This window comes from Bombina bombina, chromosome 6 (assembly GCF_027579735.1).
Source record: "Bombina bombina isolate aBomBom1 chromosome 6, aBomBom1.pri, whole genome shotgun sequence".
NCBI classification, from domain to species: Eukaryota; Metazoa; Chordata; class Amphibia; order Anura; family Bombinatoridae; genus Bombina; species Bombina bombina.
The window spans coordinates 390,063,881-390,079,299 of record NC_069504.1 but is presented as its reverse complement, the minus strand read 5'-3'; the positions used below and the strand labels follow the sequence as shown (position 1 = coordinate 390,079,299).

At 39.3% G+C, this 15,419-nt stretch overlaps 1 protein-coding gene across 6 annotated transcripts in view; it reads left to right on the top strand.

Moving 5' to 3' along the window:
* ABLIM3 (actin binding LIM protein family member 3) overlaps window positions 1–15,419 on the top strand; it is a 425,761-nt gene that overhangs the window by 90,284 nt on the left and 320,058 nt on the right. The gene's annotated exons all lie outside the window — the stretch shown is intronic.

Genomic DNA, 15,419 nt, shown 5'->3' with positions numbered 1-15,419 from the left:
TGACTTGTCTTTGCGCTCATTTGTGAACACTGATGTCAGACTGCGTATCCATTTTGTTTGTCAAAATTGGGATATCTTTTGCATCCAAAGAAACAATAGTATCTTAAAATGAAAATGTATACAAATGAATTTCTTTTGTTGTGTTATTTGAGTGTTTGAAAGAATGTAAAATATATTGTAGTTTTTGTTTTTTGTTATTTTCAGTTAAATAAATAAATAATATTCTACTTTCTTGTGAATTCTAAGAACTAGATTGCAAGTGGAGCGAAAATTATCGCTCCCGCTTGAGTGTTAACATTGCTAGCGCTGGTATTACTAGTTGTAACTAGAATTTTTGCGCTCACACGAAACCCAACGAGCGAAAAAGCTAACGACAGGATAATGTGTTCACGATATTACAGTAACCCCATTGAAATCAGTTGAGCAGTGATGTTAAAAAAAACTAACACCTACACTCGCGCCCTTCATGTGTTAACCCCCATCGCAATAAGCCCCCTACTCTAATAACCCGTAAACACCCACACCCCATCACAAAATACCCATAAACCTATTAACCCCCAAACAGCTAACCCTCCCAAGACCCCTAATCTAAGACCCACTAAGGGCAAGATTACAAGTTGCGCTGCAAATTAGTTGTGAAAACACCACCCACGTTATGACTTTTTTGCATTTGGGGTTGCGCAGGTATTACAAGTTGCAAAATAACTTATGTCGCGCGCGTTAAGCCGCATAATGCAAACTGCAAAATCCCGTGTGCGTTCATGTATAACTCATAGAAGTCAATGGAGAAGACAGATAGAAAAAAAAAACCTTATATGTTGTGCAAAACCCATGACGTATTCTCCTTGAAAGTGTACATGAAAATACGAATATATCATATTGCAAAATTGTTTTTACAGCAGAATATGTTTTATTTATTTTCTAAATATTTCTCTATATATTTGATGCTATTTGGACTGATATATCTATTTATTGCGAGTTATGCATGTGAATATATATATATGGCTAGATATGGCTAGATATCTCGAGATCTATATGTGAATATCGCATTGAAAATACATATGAGATATTGTTTAATGTGCATAAGATTGTAATGTAACATATTTTTATTATCTTAATACTTAAACGTATATCTATACATATAAATCCATGTTTCTTTATGTATGTGTATGTCTGTCAATGTAAAATCCCTGCGTCTGTTTTTTTTCTAACACTCGAGATCTCGTATCTCTGAGCCCTTAAAACTTTTGTGTGCAATATTTTTTTTAATATTTTTTATTAGACAGTGTTAATATGAGTCTAAGTGTTCTTTGTATGTAATGTATTTTTGAAGTGTTTTGTGAAACTTTTTTGTTGCGGAAAAGCATTAACTACAGCTCTTTGAGTGCGAAAAGGATTGTTGTGTAAAAGGTGAATGCGCACGCGCAATCGCGATTTTTCAAGACTTGTAATACCTGTGCTATGGAAATTGATTGTGATATGACCATATCGCGGGCAGAAAAGCCATACCGTACAACTTGTAATCTGGGTCTAAGTAACTAAAAACAAAAAAACACCATTCCATTTTTTTTACCAAAAGTATGAATATGAACTTGTTTTCTTTGCACTATTCAAGGTCTGAAAACACTGCTGTACATATATATATACATGTACAAAAGGGTTTGAAATTTCAACTAGTTCCAGACCAGTAAAATATTTAACCTTTTCCTAAATTTACCATTAAGTGGACTAGTAATTTTTATCCTCTAGGCTACTAACTTGTAACCCCTGTCTAGTAAACTATAGTGATATTTTTTCACTCCAATATTAAAACTGTGTGCAGACATGCAAATACCTTAGAGGGAGATTATTTTGCAGGATTATATTGCATCTCTAGTTTCTTTTGTACAAAACTGCTAAAGCATTGGTCTGGCAGAATGTCTCAGTAATAGATAGATTATAGATAGATAGATAGAGAGATAGATAGAGATGCAGATAGATAGAGATGCAGATAGATTATAGATAGATGATAGATAGATAGATCAATAATGTGTGTGTGTGCACGCATTCACTAATAGTGTTTATGTAATTGCTGCAGTTTGCTTGCCGTTCTTTATTTGGCGAATGTCATAAACAGGATGTTGGGAAGATTTACTGTATACATATATTTACATTGAGGTGTGACTGTATATGTAACTATTTTTGAATAGTTTGACCTCTAAAAATATGCAATTAACTAAGTACATAAATACAATGTAATTGGGACAAGGTGGAGTACATCTTAACAGATGACATGGAAATGTGTAATAGTGTTAGAGCATTGCTTGTAGATAACTTTTATTTATTTTGAGTTACAGCATGGCATAAATTCTGCGTGCTAATCATACTGGGCTACTCTCTAGCTGAGTACGTACCAATAATAGGTAATGCAGAATTTATTCCTGGTATCAGTCAGAAAGTATTTAAGATATGGGAGGAAAAGGGCCTGAAATATGTTTATCAAATCTTATCAAACTCAGGTCATATACAATTATATGAATCTCTGTCGTAGCAATTTGATCTTCCCAGAAACAATTTTTTCGCATAGTTACAAATAAGACATTTTGCTCATAATAAGGATTGGGATACTGGTAGAACTGCCGACTGGATGGATATTAGAATGTGTGTTCAAAAGCTTTCAGCTGGAGCTACATCAAGCTCACTACTGTATAACATTATGCTGGCTAAACAAAGTCAAATCTACCTAGATAAGCTAAGTAATACCTGGATGCCTTTTTTTCCTGGTATAGATCATGGTAAAATAAAGGCAAGTTTTAATGCACTAGAAAAATGTATGATTTCAATGAACTGGAAAGAATCACACATGAAATTGTTGAATAATTATTATCTTACTCCCTTTAAACTGGGAAAAATGTACCCAGCGCAAACATCTACTTGCCCACGATTCTCATATCTGATATTTTGCATATATTTAGTCAATGCCCAAAGATCTATCAGTTTTGGAAAAAGATTATATTCTGGCTTAATAAAAATTACAATACTGTTATTACATTAGAGTCAGAAGAGATTGTTTTTCTTAAAACTCAAAAGGATAATCAGTCCTTACATAAAAATATATTGAACACAATAATGCTCCTAGATAGACATCTTATATTGAAATCCTGGAAAGGGAAAACAGCCCCAAGTTTCTCACTTTTTATTAGGGAAGCACAGAATAAAATAATATTTGAATCCTTTCATCTACAGCTATCAGGTAATTTTTTTAAAAAAAAGTTTATAATAGGATGGCTTCCCATAATTAAAACTTATCCCCTCAGACGCAAAAACATATTCTAAGCCCTTTTTTGAGTTTGAATAGTGTCACAGATTTAGTATTATTAGATATATTTCCAGCTGAATGGGTTTCGATATAGAGAATCATATTAATAGCCAGATAGGGGTAAGGGTCAAACTGTGTGATAAATTGATCCAGAGCCTGGCTATATGCTTTCTGTAGGAGGGGTGTTTCGGAGGGGGGGGGGGGAGCACAATCCGTGGTGGGGAAGTTTTTTTATTTTTTATTTTTTATTGCGATGAACAGAACGCTTTTATCGCATTCTGTTTTTTTAACCAATGCTAATAAAATCTTCTTTTAGTTCAAGAATAAAAAAACAACATAATGGTAAAAGAAGTGCTTAAAACAACAAACATGTATCGAGTTGTTTGCTCTAATATCTGTTAAGTTAGATTATACTATACCATTTTTTGTTATACAAACACCCTTTTCAAACACCCTGTGTGGTGTGAAATAGATACACACTGTATTATTGTATCACTTGTTGGATATAAATAAACAAAAAAACAAAAACAAAAAACAATACTTGAGCTACAAGATGGTGGCTCCCAGTATAAAATGCAGAGCTTTACCAACTGGATTCTGTAATGATTTAAAATAATAGAATGGCTTTAAAGGGACTGTCTAGATCCAATACATATTCTTTATTACTTATTGTTATTTATTAGACAAGCATCTTAAAACAGGTTCCACATATATAAGTTTGTAAGAACTGCATGAGATTAAATAATCATCATTTGTTCACAGATTAAATAATCATCATTTGTTCACAGACAAAAATAGCCACCAAGCTCTGCCCATAACTTTCTTCTTGTCCAGTTAGCTGTTTTCTTGTATGACAGTTTAGCAGTGCACGTTTAATATGCACAAATCAGTGTGTGCGAGTAGGAAAACGTATTTCAGAGTCGACTGTGATTGGAGAAACTTAACATACCAAAATATACATGCAATAGGTGGGCGAAGCTTGGTGGATATTTTCAGCTCCTAGCAAACAAATATTTAAATGTTTCATGTACTTCTTACAAGCTTATAGATCTGGGACCAGTTGCAGGTATGTAACAATAAGTAATCAAAATTATGTATTGGGTCTTGACTGTCCCTTTAAAAAGAGTTGCTGGTACAGGAGGACATGCAGTAGTTTGGGGAGTAGTTTGTGTAGTTGTAGACAGCAGTTCAATGCCCCTTTCAATAAACTTTTCAAACTTTTTTACTTCAAATATTTACTTTACTGTCTGATGTGCATTTGTATAATGCAAATGTGTAGTTGAAAACACAGCAACGTTGACTGAAATAAAAGCTTTTACATCTTTTCTGTCCCACATAATCAGTGTAAGTATGTATTATTTAATAAAGTCAGGTTCAAGAAGATAAGATTATAATAGTAGCAATATGTAGGATAGTAAATAAGGAAAGGGGAAAGCCAACAGCAAATGCTTAAAGGGACACTGTACCCAAAAATTTTATTTTGTGATTCAGATTGAGCATGAAATTTTAAGCAAATTTCGAATTTACTCCTATTATCAAATTTTCTTCATTATATTGGTATCTTTATTTGAAATGCAAGAATGTAAGTTTAGATGCCGGCCCATTTTTGGTGAACAACCTGGGTTGTCCTTGCTGATTGGTGGATAAATTCATCCACCAATAAAAAAGTACTGTCCAGAGTACTGAAACCAAAAAAAAAAGCTTAGATGCCTTCTTTTTCAAATAATGATAGCAAGAGAACGAAGAAAAATTGATAATAGGAGTAAATTAGAAAGTTGCTTAAAATTGCATGCTCTTTCTGAATTACAGAAGAAAAAAATGTGGGTTCAGTGTCCCTTTAATAATTGTCTTTGTTGCAATAAAACATTTTGGACATGTTTTTGAAGTTAAAGGACCACGCAATGCAGTACAATTGCATAATTAACAAGTGCAGAATAAAAACACAATGATTTAACACCTAGGTGTAGATTTACCATTAGTCGAGCAGACATGATTTGCTGTAATGAAATGCTTGTGCAATGCCAGCCCCTGGTCACCGGCGGCCAATCAGCCGCTAACAGGGGGTGTCAATAATCGGATCGGAATAATTTCGGAGTTATGACCGCTGCTTCTTGAAGGGATAGTAAACCCATTTTTTTTCTTTCATGATTCAGATAGAGCTTACAATTTTAAGCAACTTTCTAATTTACTCCTATTATCATTTTTCTTTGTTCTCTTGGTATGTTTATTTGAAAAGCAGCCGGTCCATTTTTAGTTGGGAACCTGGGTGGCACTTGCTTATTGGTTTGCTAACTGTAGCCACCAATCACAAGTGTTAGCCTGGGTGCTGAAACCAAAAGTGGGCCGGCTCCTTAGCTTATATTCCTACTTTTTCAAATAAAGATACCAAAATAATGAATAAAATTGATAATAGGAGTAAGTAAAAAAGTTGTTTAAAATTGCATGCGCTATCCGAATCATGAAAGAAACCAATTGGGTTTACTATCCCTTTAACTTCCATTTCAGACGAGCCTGAAATGATGGGCATAAAATGCAGCATCCAACGCATAATAAATCTACCCCCTACTCTAAATTTCAAATAAGCATTAGATTTTTTTTCTGACAAATTAATTTTTTCTCCCATTTACCAGCCCCCTATATCATGTGACAGACATCAGCCATTCACAGACTAGTATATGTATACCCTGTGAGCTTGTGCACATGCTCAGTAGGAGCTTGTTCCCCAGAAAGTGTGAATACAAAAAGACTGTGAAAAATTTGATAATGGAAGTAAATTGGAAAGTGTCTTTAAACTGCTGCTCTATCTGAATCATAAAAGTTTATTTTGACTTGACTTTATTATAGTGCTCTTAACTTTTGTGCCATCAAATTAGTAGAATATATTTTCAGAACATTTCAGATAATATTCTCTTGCTTTCCCTGTTTTGTTTGCCATGTGCCTCTGGCAGCCATTTTACTCACCTCTCTTCCTGACTATGGTGCATTGTGGGGGATGCTGCTCATTTCCTGCACTTCCTTTTATGGCCAGACTGGTGTGCATCATCCATGTGAGACAGGATGCAGTCTCAGAATTGTGATGTCATCACTTATTATTTAAAGGGCCTCTGTTCAGTATGCTTTGCCTTTGCGTTGTCTCAGACCTGTTTGTGAGAGTTCCTGTGTATTACCTGGCTGCCTGACGTCCTTACTGGTTCCTGATCCCTGGCTTGTTCCTGATTCTGCTGTTTTCCTTGTTACTGATTCCGGCTCGTCTGACTATTCACTTTGGCTCCTGACTCAGCTCGACTGACTACCAGCTCTGGTTTTGACTCCTGGCTTGTTATTTGACTTGTGGACTTTTTATTATTTTTTGCTATTAATAAAGGTGTGATTATTTTTGCACTTCTCGTCTCAGTCTGATTCCTGGCACCCTGACAATGCAGCTTAAAGGGCCACTAAAGTCAAAATGAAAGTTTCCTGGCACCCTGACATTACGCAAAGGCCATGAATCCTGATGGTGCTAATTATCCACCTTTACCTGCCATCATTTCCAGAATGGATGTACAGGATCACTGCTTGGATCAATTTGCACTAGCCCTGCAAACCCTGCTGACTCGCACTGCACATTTGGACCAAAGTGTCCCGCAAGTTATGGCTGCTCCTATTTCCGCTGCTGCACCTATGCCTACCTGGAGCATGTCCGGTTCTGCACCTCCTCTACCTCAGTGAAATGGAGGTGATCTTATTCAGTGCAGAGGATTTTTGAACCAGGTGGGCATTTACTTTGAGATGTTACCTCAGGCGTTTCCCTCTGACAGAGCTAAGGTGGGATTTCTCATCTTGTTACTCTCTGACACAGCTCTTGCCTGGGCTAATCCCTTGTGGGAGACTAATAAACCTGTGATTTCAAATTACCCTGAATTTGTGGCCTCCTTTCGAAGGGTATTTGATGTGCCGGCTCGCTCCTCCTCTGCTGCTAAACGACTCATGTCCATTCACCAAGGTACAAGATCTGTTGCTCAGTATGCTATTGAGGTCCGTACACTTGCCGCAGAGGTAGGTTGGAACAATGAAGCCCTTGTTGCCGCCTTCTTTCATGGGCTCTCTGATGTGATTAAAGACGAAGTTGCTGCCAGAGATTTACCAGAGGATCTCGAGGCATTGGTGTATTTTTTGATCCTAATTTACATCAGACTCAGAGAGAGGTCCTCTTTCAAGGATCGCTTACGGAAGCCTCCTGTTCCGTTGTCTCTTACGTGTTTGTTCCCACCCATGCCTCCCTCTCCTCCCATGCCTCCTGGTCCAAGTCACCAGGTACTGCTGAGCCGATGCAGTTGGGATTCACGTGTCTCTCCGTGGCAGAGAGGGCCTTTAGGAGGAGGGAGGGGCTCTGCCTCTATTGTGGGTTACAGGGCCACCTTTTGAAGTCTTGTCCTACATTGCCGGGAAACGCTCACACCTAAGGTCCTGTCGGGGGCAGACCTTGGGTGGTTTATCCTCGTCCCCGGAACCGCTTAAGGCGAAAACTTTGGTCATGGTTGTCCTTTCCTGGGTGGACTCCTCCATAGTCACTCAGGCTCTTGTTGACTCCGGTGCTGCGGGCTATTTCATTGACAGTGCTTTTGTATCAAAGCACTCCATTCCTGTTTTGCCTCGGTCCGTTCTGCTTGCTATTGAAGCCATTGATGGCAGGCCACTTCAGCCTGCACTCGTTACTCACGAAACTGCTCCGTTGTCCATGGCTGTTGGGGCTCTCCATTTTGAAACCCTCCAGTTCCAGGTGATAAACTCTCCGCATTTTCCGGTTGTTCTGGGTTATCCCTGGCTCCAAAAGCACAATCTCAGTCTTGACTGGCGCAGGTCCGAAATTTTGTCGTGGTCCCCGCAATGTATTTCCACTTGTCTTCGGAAACCAGTTAAAGTCTTGTACACTTCTTCGGTATCTCAATTGCCGGAGGAGTACCGAGAGTTACTAGACGTTTTTGACAAGGTGCGTGCTGGTATGTTGCCTCCTCACCGGTCTAAGATTGTGCCATAGACCTGCAACCCGGAGCCATTCCTCCTTGGGGGGCGGGTGTACCCTCTGTCTGTTGCAGAGAATTGTGCTATGGAGGAGTATCTTGTCGATGCTCTGTCGCGGGGGATCATCCACAAATCGTGCTCTCCTGCAGGCGCTGGCTTCTTCTTTGTGAAGAAAAAGGGTGGCGAGTTAAGACCATGCATCGATTATATCGATCTTAATCATCTTACCATTAAGAATGCTTACCCAATTCCGCTCATTACGGAACTCTTTGGCCGCCTCAAGGGAGCTACGGTCTTTACTAAACTTGATTTGAGAGGAGCGTACAATCTCGTTAGGATTAAGGAGGGCCACAAATGGAAAACAGCATTTAACACCAGGAGCAGGCATTATGAGTATCTTGTAATGCCCTTTGACCTGCTGTTTTTCAGGAATTGATTAATGATGTCCTACGAGATATGTTGCAATAATATGTTGTGGTGTACTTAGACGACATCCTCATACACTCAAACACACTTGAAGCTCATCGTTCTGATGTTACACGGGTTCTTCAGAGACTACGTGAGAACGGCCTGTTTTGTAAACTTGAGAAATGTGAGTTCCATCAGACTCAAGTAACCTTCCTAGGTTATGTTATCTCCGTTGCAGGGTTCTCCATGGATCCTGACAAGTTATCTGCAGTTCTGCAGTAGCCTCGCCCAGTTGGTCTTCGGTCTATTCAACGTTTTTTGGGGTTCGTCAATTACTATAGAAAGTTTATTAAAAACTTTTCTTCATTGGTCAAACCTATCACAGATATGACCCGTAAAGAGAATGATCCACTCCATTGGTCACCTACTGCCATTAAGACCTTTGATAGTCTTAAGACTGCCTTTGCTGCCGCTCCAGTTCTGGCTCATCCCAAACCTGTCCTGCCTTTCGTTCTTGAGGTCGATGCATCTGAGACTGGAGTAGGTGCCCTCTTGTCTCAACGTCCTACGCCTGACGGTTCCTTGCATCCATGTGGGTTCTTCTTTAAGAAATTGTCTCCAGCTGAGTGCAATTATGAAATTGGCGACAGGGAATTACTGGCCATAATTTTGGCACTCAAGGAATGGAGGCATCTTCTCTAGGGTACTAGCTTGCCAGTGCTCATTCTTACTGACCACAAGAATTTATCTTATCTATCTGAAGCAAAACGTTTGTCGCCCCGACAGGCCAGATGGGCGCTATTTTTGTCTCGTTTTAATTATGTGGTCTCCTACCTGCCTAGTAGTAAGAATGTTAGGGCTGATGCCCTCTCTCGACAATTTTCGCCTCTGTCCAAGGAGGAGTCTGTACCTACTCCTGTTATACCTCCTGACCATATTTTGGCTACCATACGTACTAATTTGACTTCTCCCTTGGGGGAGGAGATTCTGGCTGCACAAACCAATGCACCTCCTGAGAAACCTAGTGGTAAGTGTTTTGTTCCTGAGAATCTTCAAACTAATCTTTTGCACACTTACCACTATCCTAAATCCGCAGGTCACCCAGGCAAGAACCAAATGATTTGGTCTGTCACTCGACAATTCTGGTGGCCAGGTCTTCGTTCTGATGTTGCTGCGTATGTTGCCTCCTGCTCAGTTTGTGCACAGAATAAGACTCCTCGACGTCTTCCTGTGGGTCTTCTTCAACCTATTGCTAATGGTGGACACATCTTTCCATGGACTTCATTGTCGAGCTCCCTGTTTCCAATGGCAATATTGTTATCCTTATGGTGGTTGACCGTTTTTCTAAAATGTCACATTGAATTCCCTTGATTAAGCTGCGTACCACTCAGGAGCTAGCTTCAATTTTTGCCCGGGAGGTCTTCCATTTACATGGGTTACCCAAGGAGATAGTGTCGGACCGGGGTAGCCAGTTTGTCTCCATATTGTGGCATTCCTTTTGCGCTCAAATGGGGATCCAGCTTTCCTTCTCCTCGGCATATCACCCTCAATCCAATGGGGCTGTGGAACGGTCTAATCAAGCTCTGGAACAGTTCCTCCATTGCTATGTCTCAGATCACCACAATAATTGGTCTGAACTGTTACCTTGGGCAGAGTTTGCTCGTAATAGTGCTATTAATGCTTCCTCCAAGTTATCCCCGTTCATGGCGAATTATGGGTTTCAACCATCCTTGTTGCCCGATTCATTCATGTCTCAGGGTATTCCGGCTTTGGAGGAGCATCTCTGGCAACTCCGTTCCACGTGGGTGCAGATTCAGGATTGCCTTCATTGTTCTATGCAGCCCCAAAAGTTCCAGGCTGATCGTAGGCGTCTGCCCGCACCTTCCTACCAGGTTGGTGAGAGAGTTTGGCTGTTCTCCCGCAACTTGAACCTTTATGTGCCTTCCAATAAATTGGCTCCCCATTATGTTGGTCCTTTTCGAATACTCCGATGGGTTAATCCTGTGGCCTACGCTCTTGACCTTCCTCCTGCTTTGAGCATCTCCAATGTTTTTCATGTCTTGCTCTTAAAACCATTGGTTTGCAATCGGTTTACCACTGTGTTGCCCCGTCCCCGTCCTATCTTTGTTGACAACCATGAGGAGTATGAGGTCAGCAGCATTATTGACTCTCGTATGTCCAGGGGCCGTGTACAGTATTTGGTTCACTGGAGAGGCTACGGTCCGGAGGAGCGGTCTTTAGTTCCCTCCTCTGATGTTCATGCTCCCGCCCTCCTCCGTGCCTTCCATGCCCGTTTCCCCAATAAGCCTTTTGTCCTCCCGCGGGGGAGGGGTCGTTGAGGGGAGGGTACTGTCAGTTTTTTTTTACCTGTTTTGTTTGCCATGTGCTGCTGGCAGCCATTTTACTCACCTCTCTTCCTGACTATGGTGCATTGTGGGGGATGCTGCTCATTTCCTGCACTTCCTTTTATGGCCAGACTGGTGTGCATTATCCATGTGAGACATGATACATTCTCAGAATTGTGATGTCATCACTTATTATTTAAAGGGCCTCTGTTCAGTATGCTTTGCCTTTGCGTTGTCTCAGACCTGTTTGTGAGAGTTCCTGTGTATTACCTGGCTGCCTGACGTCCTTCCTGGTTCCTGATCCCTGGCTTGTTCCTGACTCTGCTGTTTTCCTTGTTCCTGATTCCGGCTCGTCTGACTATTCGCTTTGGCTCCTGACTCGGCTCGTCTGACTACCAGCTCTGGTTTTGACTCCTGGCTTGTTATTTGACTTGTGGACTTTTTAATATTTTTTGCTATTAATAAAGGTGTGATTATTTTTGCACTTCTCGTCTCAGTCTGATTCCTGGCACCCTGACAATGCAGCTTAAAGGGCCACTAAAGTCAAAATGAAAGTTTCATGATTCAGATATAGGGGCCGATTAAGCAAGGGCCGAATGGCCCTGGATGTAACTGTTTCCGCTAGTATCACTTTAAACAGAACTTTTACATGGGAGCCAATTCATCAAGCTCTGATACAGGAGTTAAGAAGCTGCGGTCTTAAGACCACTGCTCTTTAAGTCGTACGCCTCCTCTGAGGCGGCGGACATCAATCCGCCCGATCACATATGATCGGGTTGATTGACACCCCCTTCTAGCAGCCGAATTGAGAGCTTGGCTGCGAATCTGCAGGGGGCAGCATTGTACAAGCTGTCAGCATTTATCGATGTGCAGCATTGCACAGGGGGCGGCATTGCACAAGCTGTTGGCATTTATCAATGTGCGGCATTTATCAATGTGCGGCGGACATGATCCGCTACATCGGATTATGTCTGCTCGCACTTTGTTAAATCGGTCCCATGGAATGCATTTTTAAAAACTTTCCAATATTCTTCCATTATAAAAACTGGCACATTCTTTTTATATACACACTTTCATCCCTCTCCCCCCTCCTCCTATCTGCTTTCCCTTAGCACCTTGAGACCGTCACGGGTGATTAGTTTGCGCTCTATAAGTACCCAATAGATAGATAGATAGACTTTCTGAAGCTCCAGCTCCCACTGAGCATGTGCAAAAGGTGCCCAATGGATATGTATGTGCATTTTGTGATTGGCTGATGGCTGTCACATGATATGGGAAGGAAGGAAAAATTGGATTAACTTTAAAAATTGCCAGAAAATATTCTACTTTCCATTTAAATTTCAAAGGAAGTGCTATTGCATTGTGTTTTTATTGTATTTGTCAAGTACTGTATTCAATTCTGTGTTTAGTGTTCCTTTAACATTGGTCTGCAACACCCCTATTTTATTCCATCCAAAAAGAAGATTGAATGGCAGATGTTGGAATATTTATCAATGACATCTAGCAAACGGTTAGATTACGAGTTTTGCGTTATTAGGGGTGTGGTACTAACTTGCACGTTATTGTCCCCGCTCACTTTCCTACAGCGCTGGTATTACAGGTTTTTATAAACCCGGCGTTAAAAGACAAGAAGTGAGCATAGAGGAAAATTGAGCTCCATACCGCACTCCAATACCAGCACTGCTTAAGTCAGCAGTGAGCTGGTTGTACGTGCACGATTTCCCCATAGACATCAATGGGAAGAGCCGGCTTAAAAAAAGCCTAAAACCTGCAAAAAAGCAGTGTAAAACTCCGTAACGCAGCCCCATTGATTCTTATGGGGAAACTACATTTATGTTTACACTTAAAGGGCCACTAAACCCAAAAACTTTCTTTCATGATTCAGATAGAACATACAAATTTAAACAACATTACAATTTACTTCTATTTTTTTTAGATATCCTTAGTTGAAGAAAAAGCAATGCACATGGTGAGCCAATCACACGAGGCTTCTATGTGCAGCAACCAATCAACAGCTACTGAGCATATCTAGATATGCTTTTCAGCAAAAGAATATCAAGAGAATAAAACAAATTAGATAATAGAAGTAAATTAGAAAGATGTTTAAAACTGCATTCTCTTTCTAAATCATGAAAGAAAAAATGTGGGTTTAATGTCCCTTTAACACCTTAACATGAACCCCGAGTCTAAACACCCCTAATCTTATACTTGTTAACCCCTAATCTGCCGCTCCGGACATCGCCGACACCTACATTATACTTATTAACCCTTAATCTGCTTCCCCAAACATCGCCGACCCCTACATTATATCTTCCTCCCCCAATGTCGCCGCAACCTACCTACATTTATTAACCCCTAATCTGCCGCCCCCAACGTCGCCGCCACTATAATAAACATATTAACCCCTAAACCGCCCCACTCCCGCATTGCAAACATTAGTGAAATATTATTAACCCCTAATCTGCCGTCCTTAACATCGCCGCCACCTACCTACAATTATTAACCCGTAATCTGTCGCCCCCAACGTCGCCACCACTATATTATATTTTTTAACCCTAACCCTAACACCCCCTACCTTAAATATAATTAAAATAAATCTAATTAAAACCTACAATTAATAACTAAATAATTCCTATTTAAAACTAAATACTTACCTATAAAATAAAGCCTAAGCTATCTACAATATAACTAATAGTTGTATTGTATCTAGCTTAGGTTTTATTTTTATTTTACAGGCAAGTTTGTATTTATTTTAACTAGGTAGAATAGTTACTAAATAGTTATTAACTATTTACTAACTACCTAGCTAAAATAAATACAAATTTACCTGTAAAATAAAACCTAACCTAAGTTACACTAACACCTAACACTACACTACAATTAAATAAATTACCTAAATTAAATACAATTAAATAAATTAAATATAATTACCTAAATTACAAAAACAAACAAACACTAAATTACAGAAAATAAATATTTTTAGGTTAGGGCTTTGGGCTGCAATAGAGCTAAATGCCCATTTAAGGGCAATGCCCATCCAAATGCCCTTTTCAGGGCAATTGGGAGCTTAGGTTTTTTTAGTTAGGGTTTTATTTGGGGGGTTGGTTGTGTGGGTGGTGGGTTTTACTGTTGGGGGGTGTTTTGTTTTTTATGTAAAAGAGCTGATTTCTTTGGGGCAATGCTCCGCAAAAGGCCCTTTTAAGGGCTATTAGTAGTTTAGTTTAGGCTAGTTTTTTTTTATTTTGGTGGAGCTTTTTTTTAATTTGATAGGGCTATTAGATTAGGTGTAATTAGTTTAAATATCTTGTAATTTGTTTTTTATTTTGTGTAATTTAGAGCTTTTTTTGTAATTTATGTAATTGTATTTAATTTATTTAATTGTATTTAATTTAGGTAATTTATTTAATTATAGTGTAGTGTTAGGTGTTAGTGTAACTTAGGTTAGGTTTTATTTTACAGGTAAATTTGTATTTATTTTAGCTAGGTAGTTAGTAAATAGTTAATAACTATTTAGTAACTATTCTACCTAGTTAAAATAAATACAAACTTGCCTGTAAAATAAAAATAAACCCTAAGCTAGATACAATGTAACTATTAGTTATATTGTAGCTAGCTTAGGCTTTATTTTACAGGTAAGTATTTAGTTTTAAATAGGAATTATTTAGTTATTAATTGTAGGTTTTAATTAGATTTATTTTAATTATATTTAAGTTAGGGGGTGTTAGGGTTAGGGTTAGACTTAGGTTTAGGGGTTAATAAATATAATATAGTGACGGCGACGTTGGGGGCGGCAGATTAGGGGTTAATAAATGTAGGTAGGCGGCGATGTTAGGGACAGCAGATTAGGGGTGCGGGAGTGTGGCAGATTAGGGGTTAATAATTTTATTTTAGTGTTTGCGATGCGGGAGGGCATTGGTTTAGGGGTTAATAGGTAGTTTATGGGTGTTAGTGTACTTTGTAACACTTTAGTTATGAGTTTTATGCTACGGCTTTGTAGCGTAAAAATTATTACTACTAACTTTAGAATGCATTACGAATCTTGCGGGATAGGCTGTACCGTTCACTTTTTGGCCTAAAAAAAAAGCTTGTAATATTGGCGCAATGGAAGTCCCATTGAAAAAAGACTATGTGCAAATTGCGTAAGTTGATTTGTGGTAAGGCAAAAAAAGTGTGCGGGACAGCTGTACCTACAAGACTCGTAATAGCAGCGGTAGTAGGGACAGCAGATTAGGGGTGCGGGAGTGTGGCAGATTAGGGGTTAATAATTTTATTTTAGTGTTTGCGATGCGGGAGGGCCTTGGTTTAGGGGTTAATAGGTAGTTTATGGGTGTTAGTGTACTTTGTAACACTTTAGTTATGAGTTTTAT